This window comes from Elephas maximus, chromosome 22, assembly GCF_024166365.1.
Source record: "Elephas maximus indicus isolate mEleMax1 chromosome 22, mEleMax1 primary haplotype, whole genome shotgun sequence".
NCBI classification, from domain to species: domain Eukaryota; kingdom Metazoa; phylum Chordata; class Mammalia; order Proboscidea; family Elephantidae; genus Elephas; species Elephas maximus.
This window is the reverse complement of record NC_064840.1, coordinates 23,206,231-23,218,636: the sequence shown is the minus strand read 5'-3', so window position 1 is coordinate 23,218,636 and position 12,406 is coordinate 23,206,231. Positions and strand designations below refer to the sequence as shown.

Genomic DNA, 12,406 nt, shown 5'->3' with positions numbered 1-12,406 from the left:
CCTCTTTAAGTGGGAAGGGTGGCACGTTGTAGGAAAGGTGAAGGTTTGAAGAGTATCCTGAAGACAAGTGTGGACAGTGTGGTGCATACAAGATGCCAGATAATACAAGAGATGGACGAAGGTGAGGGAAGAGGGCCAGTCTTCTCCAGGGAGGGGAGTGCATCAGGTAGTGATGACTACTTCCAAAAGGAGAGATAACAAAGAGCAACAGACAGGCTCATTTAAGAGGCACTTTCGTGGGTTGCAGGCAGATGGATTTTTGTATCCCTGCTAGTTGCTGTAGTACAACACATGTTCGTCTCAGTATTCTTGAGAGAAAGTTAGTCACAGAGCAAACACAGGCCATGGCCTTGTTGGGGCGGGTATGAGACCTCTGTCCACTGTGGCACTGTCCCTCGTCTGTGAGCCTGCACTGGGGAACTCTAGGTGATACATCTGTGGAGCGGAAATTCTCCCTAAAACCTCCAAACCTGTGAAAATTCCATCTTTGTGTGCACTAAATCAGTCATAAGGTACATACTGAATACTTACTATACCCAACCAGGGAGGTAATTGATGAAAGGAAGGAGTATAATGCAGTCTGGAGCATGGCTTGTTCCCTAAGGAACTTTCAGAATTATTTCTGGAACATGATAATATCTGCAGGCCTCTTTAAACAATACCTTTTCCTGGGCAGTTTCTCCCTTTTTGTGGCTCAGATCTGTACTTGCCAGCACTCATTCCTGCACAATGTGGGAACCCAGGTTTGAGTGGCCACCTGCCTCCACACTGTTGTGGTCCTTTTTGATGGCTGTCAACCCTCTGGTTTTTTTTTTTTTTTTTTTTGGCATTCCCATGTGTTTTATATCAAGAAGCCAGCAAAAAGAGTTTTTAACCAGTATGTACCCAAAATAAAACCAGAGGAAGTCAGTGTGGGGCCAGGAACAAAGCTACACAATACATGGGACCCTGGTGCCCTGGGTCTTGGTGGAGCTCTGTTGGTGGCATTTCTTCCAGCGATGGTAGCTTATTATACTCAGTCAAGAGGAGGATCCCATACAGTTTCTGCTCATCACCATGTGTCACATTAGGGTAAAGGTTGGTGAGCCAGTGGGTGTGGGACTCTGGGAGAGAAGCACAGGAGGCGACACCATTTTTTAGATGAGTTGCCATTTTCCCTCTGCCAAAGTATGGAGCTAGTACACTGACAGATTCAAAAGAGCGCTGTACTCCTGCTGCCTTGTACTGTGATATCTTGGTTCCCTCAGTCAGACCAGCCGTATTAGCCATGATGTGCCAGCCAGGTAGGACCAGGGACCCGTCCAGGCCCACCCAGGTGTTGGGGTGACTGTCCTCTGAGATGTGAGCACCTCGAGAGGAAGGATACGCCCACACCTACATCTCCCTGAGGGTGCGAGGCAGGCACCATCTTATCTGTTCACTGTGTGTTGACCTGACAGTGTACTGACATCTCTGTGTGGTAGACGTCCTCTTTACGTAAATTACAGCTTTCATATTTCAGGCGTTTGAACAAGTCCATGTATACTGTGTCTGTCCATATGCTTTATAGTGTTGTCGTATCTCTTCATTTTTAGAGAACTGAAGCATTCCTTTCTTTTTTTAAGCCTGTCACTATAGAAATTTTCAGATTCTCTGGACTGTACGTAGTTCTGGATTTTCTGTACTTTCCCTCAGAGTTTTCTTAAACCAGCACATCACTCAATAGACTGTGCTGAGGGCCTGAAATGTGGGGCTGGTTCCACTTAGCTGTCATCACTGTGGAGACCCCATGACATGAGGAGGCCCTGTGACAGCTTGTAGAACCACTGTGTCTTCACCTCTGGCTTACATGGGGAGCGTCCTTAGGTTCTAGGGGTTTGGCCAGAAGAATGGGAGCCACTGTGACTGTCTCCTGTCCTTGGAGGAGGGAGTAGTGACATCCTTCATGCTGGTCTGTGTTTCAGAAAGTAGAACCAGCACTCACTTGGGAGAAGTTGGGGAGGCGTGGGGACAGGGGACCGCTGCAGGAGCCACACTCCGTACCTTACAGCATTTGCCTTATTATATCCCATAATTGATTGTTTCTTCCATTTTGCACGTGAGAAAATTAAGACTCAAAGGTGAACTATGTGCCCACAGTCAAATACTCCGTCTGACTGAACACCAGGGGAACTGTTGCCACATCCTCTACTTTCCAAACAAGGCTTTCTAGATACATGGATTTCAAATTGTCTAAAGAATTTTAGGACCCAAAGTGGAGGACCATCAGCCTTGTGAAGTAAAGAACTCCCTTCCTGTCACCAAAGGTGCTAGCATGGATGGAAGGGCCTTTTCTCAAGAGAAGGCCTTAGAACAGGGCTTCCATGAGTGGGGGCTTCAGGGCCCACAGGCCCCAGGTTTCACTACATGTGTCTGTTTCAGAGCTTGAATACGAAATTGGTGACCTTTGCCCTAATGATAAACTAAAGAAGTTCATCCCAAGGATGTTTGGGGATTCCTAATTTTCACCCCTCAGGCACACCTGTTGTCTTAAGAGATCAGGAAGGTGTGGGGTGAGGATGGGGTGTAGCCCCTGCACCTTCTCCTCCCCTTGGCCCAGGCCCTCCCCCAGCATTGATGTTGTTGTTAGGTGTGGTCGGGTTGGTTCCGACTCATAGCAGCCCTGTGCATAACAGAATGAAACACTGCTCGGTCCTGCGCTGAACTCAAAATTGTCGCGATGCCTGAACCCATGGTTGCAGCCACTGCGTCAATCCATCTCGTTGAAAGTTTTCCTCTTTTTAGCTGACCGTCTACTTTACCAAGCATGATGTCCTTCTCCAGGGACTGACCCCTCCTGATCACATGTTCAAAGTACATGAGATGTGGTCTCACCATCCTTGCTTCTAAGGAGCATTCTGGTTGTACTTCTTCCAAGTCAGGTTTGTTAGTTCAGGCCAGCATGTACCAGGGTAGATGGTGCTTGGAGATCATTACTGTGACTGCCCCCTTTAGCTGAAGTTGGGTTTTTGTGAGGAGTAACTCCTGTCAAAAGCCAAACTTAGTCTGTGGAAAAGACAGCCAATTCCTGAGCTGCTAATAAAATGCTCACAGCCTGCCCTAGTCCAGTAATCAGCTGCTGCCCAGGTGGCAGCTTCTGGTGGCAGCTCCCTGGAGTCTCCACAATGAAGACTCCCTGGGAGGGTTATGGTAAACACAGGGCCGTTCATCCTAGGCTCATAGGATGATGTTTGCTGACCTGTTCTAAACTGTCTCTTCAAAACAGATTTGTTTAACTAAAAATGTCATACCGCTTTAAACCCAAAACGTATTATTGTAACTTAGGTTTTGTTTTTATGAAGCTTCCATATAGTCGAACGTGCCTGAGCATACTGGATGACTTCTTTCACAAAATCAGGGCCCACTCCCTTTCTTGAGCTTCGGAACTAGCATGCACAATAGGGTGATCAGAGTTACTCAGTTTTTTCTTCTGGTGAAGGACGGTGATTGATATCCTGCCTCTTACCCTTAGCAGTTCGTTTGTTTGCATCGAAGAAAAAGTTTTTTATTTACAAAGCTGGGCCAAATAAATTCACCTGAGTTTAAGCCGTGTAGCGTCTCAGTAACACCGCAGGGTAAGTTAGCTGCTCATGAGATCTACCTGTTGCACAGGGTTATTAGACATAAGCCAGCTCATAACATTTGCCAGTTCGTTATATCAAATACACATAACATAAAATTTACTGTTTTAACCATAAAATTCAGTGGCACTAAGTGCATTCCCAGTGTTGTGCAGCCGTCACCACTGTCTAGTTCCAGAACATTTCATCATCCCAAACAGAAACCCTGTACCCATTAAGCAGTCACTCCCTATTCCCCCCTTATCTCAGCCCTGGCAACCACAAATCTATTCTCTGTCTCTATGGATTTGCCTCTTCTGAATATTGCACATAAATGGGATCGTACAATTCGTGGCCTGTTGTGACTGACTTATGTCATACAGCATGATGTTTTCACGTTTCATCCGTGTTGTGATATGTGTCAGCACATAATTCTTTTTTATGGCTGAAAAATATTGCATGGTATGGATGTACCGCATCTTGTTGATCTGTTCACCTGTCGACGGACATTTGGTTGTTTCTACTTCTTGGCTGTTGTGAATAGCGGTGCTATGAAAATTCGTGTACGGGTATTAGGTCAAACACCTGTTTTCAGTGCTTTGGGGTGTATACCTAGGAGTTGAATTGCTGAGTGATATGATACTTCCATGTGTAACTTTTTGAGGAACTGCCAGACTTTTCCATAGCAGCCGCACCATCCTGTATTCCCATCAGCAATGCACAGGGTTCCAGTTTCCCCACGTCCACAACCACACTTGTTATTGTGTGTCTTTTTTATTTATTATAGCACTCCCAGGGGTGTGAAGTGGTATCTCACTGTGTTTTGATTTGTATTCCTCTGATGACTATTGATGTTGAGCATCTTCTCATGTGCTCATTGGCCATTTTTATGTCTTCTTTAGAGAAATGCCTTCCTTTGCCTGTTTTTCAGTTGGGTTTTTTGTCCTTTTGTCATTGAGCTGTGTGTTTGTTTTAAATGGAAATTTTCAAGTATACACTGAAGTCAAGAGAATATTAAAACAAACCTGCATGGACCGCATCCCCCAGCAACAAGTTAACACACGTCACCACCCCCCCACCCTGCAGTGATTCAAAAGCAAATCCTAGACGTTTATTGTCATCAAATAGTTAGCCAGAGTTCAAACTCCCTGATTGAATCATAATGGTTTTACAGTTGGTTTGTTTGAATTAAGAGTCAACCAAAGCCCATACACTGCATTTGAAAAATTTGTCTCTTTTAAGTCCCTCTCAGCCTACAAACCCCCTCCCCCTTTTTTTCTCCTTTCAGTCTTTCTTTCTGAAGAAGCTGGATTGTGTGCCCTATAGTTTCCTGCATTTTAGATTTGCTGATTACACCCCTGTGGTGGTGTCCCAGGTACATGGTGGTCGATAGAACTAGATGCTGGATCAGATTCCAGGTCACATTTGTGTGGGATTGTGTCTGTCCATTCAGAGGTGCAGTGGACCAGCTGTCTCTGTGATGTTATCAGCCATTGATCATCATTATTAGAGTTTGCAAAATCCTGTCCCTCCTTCCTTGTTTATTAGCTAGAGTTCCTTCTTCTAGCTGGTGAACAGCTATTGGATTTCTTGGAAGTACCGCTTGGTCAGGAGAGTTGGATCACTCAGGATAGCGAGAGAGGTGACCCAGTCCTTCCAAAGAATGAGGGGTGGGGAGTGCTTTTGGAAGCATCGCTGTTACTCATGGTTGTCACACATCATGTATTCCTGGCCATTGCACTAACCCCCTCCGCAGTTTTTAAACTGGTAGTCCTCCACTGGGGACCTTTAAAGAAAATGACCAGTTGGGTCAGCACCTCTGAGGCAGGGCTGAACGTATATAAGCTAAAAACCTTTCCAGGTGGTTCTCCTGCACAGTGAGGACTGAGGGTCCTTGACTGGGACCCCACACCCACAACACAGGGCCATGAGACACAGGGCACTTCCTTCAGGGGCTCGCCCTGAGCTACCCACCCTGGACATGGCGGGGAGGGCAGGGACGGACGCTGATGATTTTCTGGCTTCGTATCTCACTTGCTTTTAATGGTTCTTAACGCTTCTACATGATGAATGCCCTGGATTCTCACTGGAGTCCTGTTAACTGTCCAGCTGTCTAGAGAAGTGTCTGCCACAGCTTTGTGGGGGACAAGCACAAATGGAGCTGAAGCCCGGATCTGAGCAGTCTTTTCACATGCCCCTCATTTCAGTGTTCCTGTTTTAGACGTTATCCCCCTCATACACACACCCTCCTGGCACACCACACAGAAGGGCCCCACCATCTCACTCAGAGGCCCAGGCTGTCGGCCTGTCGGTATCTCACTCAGTACGTTTGGCTGCAGCCCAGCAGCTCAGTGCCCTGTGCAGCTGGCTTTAAAGAGCTCTGCCCCTGCTGTGCAGGAACCTGTAGACACCGCTCAAAACCTTGCAGACAACCACGAGGACACTGGTGCTTGCTCGTATGAGCCAAGAGATGACTCATGCTTTTTGGCACCTTGCCCATAAAACAGCATTTCCTTAAATAAATCCGAACCATAATAGATATTTAAAGAGCGTGTGGTATTTGGGGGTGTCATTTATGGCCCTTAATTAAACTTCAGACAAATTAAAACATTTCAGATAGTCTATGACATTTTGTATCTTTGTGTTTTGCCAAAGGTTTGTGTAATTTCTGGGCTTTCATGCTGTACTCCTTAGCTCTCAGTGCATATAGAAGAGTACGCAGCAAGGTGCCACCTGAAGGCCAGGTAGAGAAGACTGAGCAGGACAATCGTGACTGCAGTGGGGGGAGAATGGGTGGCTACCCAAGGATCCAGGCAGCCTGGCAGAGGTGGCAGCGGTGTCGTTGGTGTGACAAGTTGAGCAGGACCCGTTCATCCCTCCACCCGTCTATTTCCCCTTCCCGGCAAGTCAGGCCACTTGGTTGACGTTGCCAAGAAGGAAGACCAGGCACTTCTAGGAGAGAAGGGCAGAGCTCCTTACCCGAGTCTGTACGCAAAGCTTTTTGAACTTCTGTCCTGGCAGATACCATAACCCTCTCATTTTTGTCCACCTTAATGCAAACGTAGAATTGTCTTGTAGAATGGAAAAGCTTAGAATTGATCTGAAAATGAAATGCTAACTCCAAATTCATCAACCAGGAGCTTGCATTATAACTACCAGCGCATTTTCTGTCTCTATTTTAAAAAGAAAACTGTTTAAAATAGAAATGAGTGCCATGACTATGATGAGTGGACCTTGGAAAGTCTTTTTTTTACATCAGCAGGTGAGTTTTCCCTCTAGAAGTCAGTTTTTGGTTTTAAGGATAGTTTGTTTCAGAGGGATCAGGTGGCCTGCTCCCGACAGTGTCGAAGGAGGAGTCAGAGCCTGTCTGTCCTGCCGAGGCCCTTGACCCTCTTAGGGTCACAGATGGCACTGCTGCTCACGGGGAAGCTCTGAAAGGTGCACTTTACAGACGGCCTTCCCACTGACGGGGAAGTTCTGGAAGGTGCACTTTACAGATGGCCTTCCCGCTCATGGGGAAGTTCTGGAAGGTGCATTTTACAGATGGCCTTCCCGCTGACGGGGAAGTTCTGGAAGGTGCACTTTACAGACAGCCTTCCCGCTCACAGGGAAGTTCTGGAAGTTTCCCTTTACAGACGGCCTTCCCGCTCACAGGGAAGTTATAGAAGATGCAGTTTACAGGCAAGAACTCTTCTCACACGCTGGAGTGCTCTTTTCAAATATGGAAATTCCATTTCTGGACAACCTCTGTAAACCAGGTGCCTGCAAATATTGTGACACTATAAATATAGATCATTGAACTCTGTGCAGGGGTGGCTTCTTAAAACATAATTCGTAATTGTTCCTCCCGTTATAATTTGCCAGTGTTCAACCCAGCTCATGGTGCAACTGAGGCTTTTACATCCATGTGGCCTCTCCTGTTTTGAACTCTTCCTTTGGCCTCTGGGCCACCTCACTCCTTTCTGGCCTTCCCTGCTGTGACTGTGAAACATTGTCCTCCTCGTGTTGCATTTACAAGTGGGGGTTCTGAAAAGCCTACTCTCAGGCCTTCTTCCTGCCTGCTATCCCCCCCATCTGTCCTGGGTGACCACATCCAGGGCGGCTTCAGTCCCTTGCATTGAGGGTACTGCCTCTTGTGTCTCTTTCCAGCCTTTCCTGAGCTCCAGACCTGGCAGGCCCACAGTGCAGCTCTTCCTCTGCTCACACCCTCACTCCACCTCTAGCACCTCTGTCTCGATGGAGGCCACCTGCCATCCAGTCCTGCAAGCAGGAACCCTGGGTCATCCTGGCCCGCCCTCCCCCTCCTTGCAGCCAGCCTGTCTCCAGCCTGGTTGCTCTAGCTCCACAGTCTCTCCTTAGCCCTCACTTTCTTCCCACCCACTCCCCAGACCACAGGACCCCCTCTCCCGTGGGCCACCCACTCCCAGCTTATCCTGGCAGTGACACTGGCTGACTCTGTGAGCTTGGCCTGTCACCTGCACGCTCACCCTGCCAGCTCACCCTGGTTTGGGCCTCGTTGTTTTGATTTGACAGTTTGGTTGTCGGGTACTTAAAGGCGACTCCCTTTACGTGAGGTCCAGGAGCCTTGTTTCATGAGTGAAGCTGAGTGAAGCCGTGACTTTTACTGAGGCTGCAGCCTGAGGGGGCGGGAAGCGCTCTTCCAGTATCTGAGGCCTTGCTTCATGAGGAAGCGGAGGCTGGAGAGGCTGGTTCCCACAGCTGGGGCATCTGAGGCACAGCAGTTTCCTCTGATGAGGGCTGCTGGCCATGAGGCGCTGCAGCGGTGAGGCCCGGCACGTACGCAGCCCTGCATGAGACCCTGCATTTCAGGGAGCAGGAGAAGGGGCCAGCAGGGCAGGAAGTGGGGATTTGTTTTCCTTCAGAAGTGGCATGACCTGTAGGTGCACAGACGTGCAGTTGGTAGCTCACAGAACACTCAGACAAGTTATTGAGAAGCTCTGCGCCTGCGCTTCTGTGGCAGTGCTCGGCTCCCTCAGTTGTTTGTACTAGCACCTGGTCACAGGGGCAGTGAAACTCCAGGGGTGCAGACTGGTGGTGGACGCAGGCCTGTCAGGTCATCCCCAGACCAGACATAGGGTTTGGCCACTCCTTGGTCCTCTGAGCCTTGGCCGCCTTAATCTAGAAACAAACAAAAATGTTTCTGGGTGATTTTGGGAACCAAAATGAAGATACTATCCACAGGGTGCATGGGACAAGGGTTCTGTTCTCCCCTGCTGCCAGCCAAGGACTTTGGACAGGTCACGTCCCTCCCCAAGACCTCATTTCATCCCAGATGAAGTTGACTGCCCGACCATGCTTCCTGAGATACACAAGAGATAGGAGAGGCAACATTTATATGTGTGTGTGTGTGTATTTGTCTCTGTGTATCTATCTGCATGTGTGTCTGTGCATGTGTGTATTTGCCTTGTGTCTGTGTATACATGTGTGTCTCTATGTGCATATTTGTGTATGTTTATGTGTCTGTGTGTGCCTTGCGTGTCTGTGTGTATGTGTTTATATGTGCACCTGTCTCTGTGTGTGTGTGTGTGTGTGTGTGTGTGTCTCCTGGAAGTCAGGACCTGCTCATGAGGCTGTGTTCACAGTACATGTATCATCCTGTGGGTCACTTATTCCAGGAGGAATAAGAAATATCCCCAGGAGCAGATGGTTTGCCTTAAACAGTAAACCTTGGACCTCCTCAGTCACCTGGGAAACTCGCTCTGGAGGCAGATAAAACTAAACCAAAGCAAACCCTTGCTGTCGAGTCGATTCCAACTCTTAGCGACCCTATAAGACAGAGTAGAGCTGCCCCATAGGGTTTCCAAGGAACAGCTGGTAGATTTGAACTGCCAACCTTTTGGTTAGCAGCCAACCCCTTAACCACTGCACCACCAGGGCTCCAGAAGCAGTTGAGGCCGCAGGAAGTAGACAAAAAACAAGAGCACTTGGGTGAGAGACTGACTTGATTTGTAAACTTTAACTTAAAAAAAAAATTTATTTTATTTTATATTTTTTTAACTTAAAGCACAACTAAAAAATAAAAGAAAAAACAAGAGTGCTTGGGAAGTGCTCTCTCTTTGTCCCTCCCTGGGCCCAAATTTTACCCAAAGTGTGTGAATTAGTACAATCTAAGTGTACAGTTTGATCTTGAAAATAATTCTGGCAAATAAGGGTAAAGGCTGCATACCAGCTGAGTGGCAATGTCACATAATAACATATCCCAGGTGGCATTTAATTTGAATGTAGAGTAAGGCACCTCTTAAAAGAAGGGTGATGTGCTCACCAGCCATGGTTCAGCATTGATTGGCTCCTAGTACCCCACGACACCTGTGAAATGTTTACATCTTCAGACCACCAACAGCAGAGGCGTTTGACCTGCAGTGAGTCTTTCCTTAGAGTCCCCTCACTGGGCGACCAGCTGCACCATGACTCTCCTTAGCACACACAGTCTGCTGCGAGGCGACAGAGCAGGGCAACTCTGAGCAGGACAACTCTGAGCCCTTCCTTCCCCAGGCCAGGGGGGCTCCGTGTTGGAGCAGCGCTTAGGCCCAGCAAAGTGACAGAGCAGGGCAGCTCCAAGCCCCTGCTCTTCCACGCCAGTGGGGCATGGCATCAGAGTGGCATTCATATGTGTGTGGACATGCCCATCAGCATTCTTGCTTCCAAGGTTTAAACTGGGAAATAGCTAAGTGTCTTAGTCATCTAGTGCTGCCATAACAGAAATACCACAAGTGGATGGCTTTAACAAAGAGAAATTTATTTCCTCACAGTAAAAAGCAGGCTAAAAATCCAAATTCAGGGTGTCAGTTCCAGGGGAAGGCTTTCTCTGTTAGCTCTGGAGAAAGGTCCTTGTCTTCAATCTTCCCCTGGTCGAGGAGCTTCTCAGGCACGGGGACCCCAGGTCCCAAGGATGCTCTGCTCCTGGTGCTGTTTCTTGGTGGTATGAGGTCCTCAACTCTCTGCTTGCTTCCCTTTCCTTTTATCTCTTGAGGGATAAAAGGTGGTGCAGGCCACACCCCAGGGAAACTCCCTTTACCTTGTTTCAGGGAGGTGACCTGAGTGAAGGTGGTGTCATAGTCCCACCCTGATCCTCTCAACATAAAATTACAATCACAAAATGGAGGACAGCCATGCAGTACTGGGAATCATGGCCTAACCAAGTTGACACACACATTTTGCAGGGGGAGACGGGGACATAATTCAATCCATGATACTAAGTATTCCTTTTAAAATAATCATAAACTTATGTGTTAAATAACATTTTTTATGAAAAATAACTTTTTTCCAGAATAAATAAAAAATAAAAAAAATAGGAAGGTGGCATTGTTTTCCCTTTTCGCAGCTTTTCCATTTGGCTTAATAAAAGGAGCTGGGTTCTCGTTTCTGCATCTGCCTTCAGTATGCTGGACCTACTGTGTTGGTGAGAGGGTTTGGAGAAAGTCCGGCCAAACACAGATACATGGTTGGAAAAGGCAGGAATATTCTAACAGCCTTTTCAGATACAGGCAGTCGCCAGGTTATGAACGTCCAACTTACAGGCAACTCGTACTTAAGAATACACTGCCCCATGAGTTAAATACATACAGAGGTTCATAATAAGGAACGCACGCACTACTTTGTGATGCTCATGGAAACATTGTGCGGGATGGAGGTGTTTCTTAAGTGTTTTATATGCATAGAAAGGTAAAATATATACTGTATACTAAGGCAAACATTTGACTAACTGACACTGAGTAAGAACCATATGTACCTGTAGGATCGGATCTCGTTCACAACCCAGAGACTGCCTGTACTCGTGTCTAACACTACACCGAAACTCGACAAGTAGTGGTTTCCTGAGAGGTAGTTGTAGAATCTGAAAGGAATCAGTGACTTTTTGCCTCCATCCACCAGAATCCCTTGGCCAGCCTGACGCCAGTGTCCTTTGGCGGGACTGGCACTGATGTTCTTCTTACTCAGCATGGCTGTACCCTCACGCATAGGCATTGGTTCTGCAAGTTAGGTGGATCTTTCAAATGTTGACACCTTCCATTATTAAAAAATTACATCTGTTAGTCCCCTCAGCAATCTTGTCAAAAATGTCTCTAAGTGTTAGGAGCTATCAGGCTTACGGTAGCAGATACAAGTTTCAAAAACCAATTTTCACGTGAAAACTTGAATCTTACCATTGGCTGCAAATGCTGTCAGCTGTTTTCCTCGACGTGACGTTTCCTGGTTCATATTCAAGGACTTTGCCAAGTAGCCAGGTCAGCAGAACTGGGTCTAGCATTCATTCTGTCGAGTAACAGTAGGGCACAGGAGAAAGCAGCAGTCAGCTTACGTCTCAGCTGCACACTCCATGCCGAGGTGCTGGTGGTTTCTCTCCCGTTGGCTTTTCCCCGTCAGCGCAGTATCAGCATAGCGAAGAGGGCAGGGACGCCGAGCTCTCAGTTCCTCCTGTCACTCCCGCAGCCTGCATCCCCTGCATCTGCCACGGTGGAGGTAGGCCTTGGCAGCCTAGGGGCCTCACGGCGTGCGGGTAGTCATCCCGATGGGAACGTGTCATATGAGGCCCAGGCCTGGGTGACGCTGTGGCCGTGCTGTCCCACAGTGGGAGAGTGTGACATGCCGTTGCTGATTTTGTGGCTGCAGGAAGAATGGTGAGAGGGATGGAGGAGCCAATAAAAGGGCCGCAGATACCAGGTGGGTCCTAGGATACAGCCCCTCACCTGCTGTGGCTTCTCTAGAGGCCACCCTGCCCAGCCAGGCTTGGTGTGTCTTGCAGAGGCCCTTCTGTCCTCCACGGCATCCTCCTGAGATCAGTGCCCTGTTACTCACATGATCTTCTT

At 47.9% G+C, this 12,406-nt stretch overlaps 1 protein-coding gene across 5 annotated transcripts in view; it reads left to right on the top strand.

Annotated features, from left to right (window-relative positions):
- SPECC1L (sperm antigen with calponin homology and coiled-coil domains 1 like) overlaps positions 1-12,406 on the top strand; it is a 182,963-nt gene that overhangs the window by 164,526 nt on the left and 6,031 nt on the right. The window contains exon 14 of one of the 5 annotated variants that reach the window (XM_049865403.1): positions 1-12,406. This exon is cut by the window's left edge and continues 33,073 nt beyond it. The exons of the other annotated variants lie outside the window; for them this stretch is intronic. The gene's annotated coding sequence lies outside the window, so the exon portion shown is untranslated. 5 annotated transcript variants of the gene reach the window in all.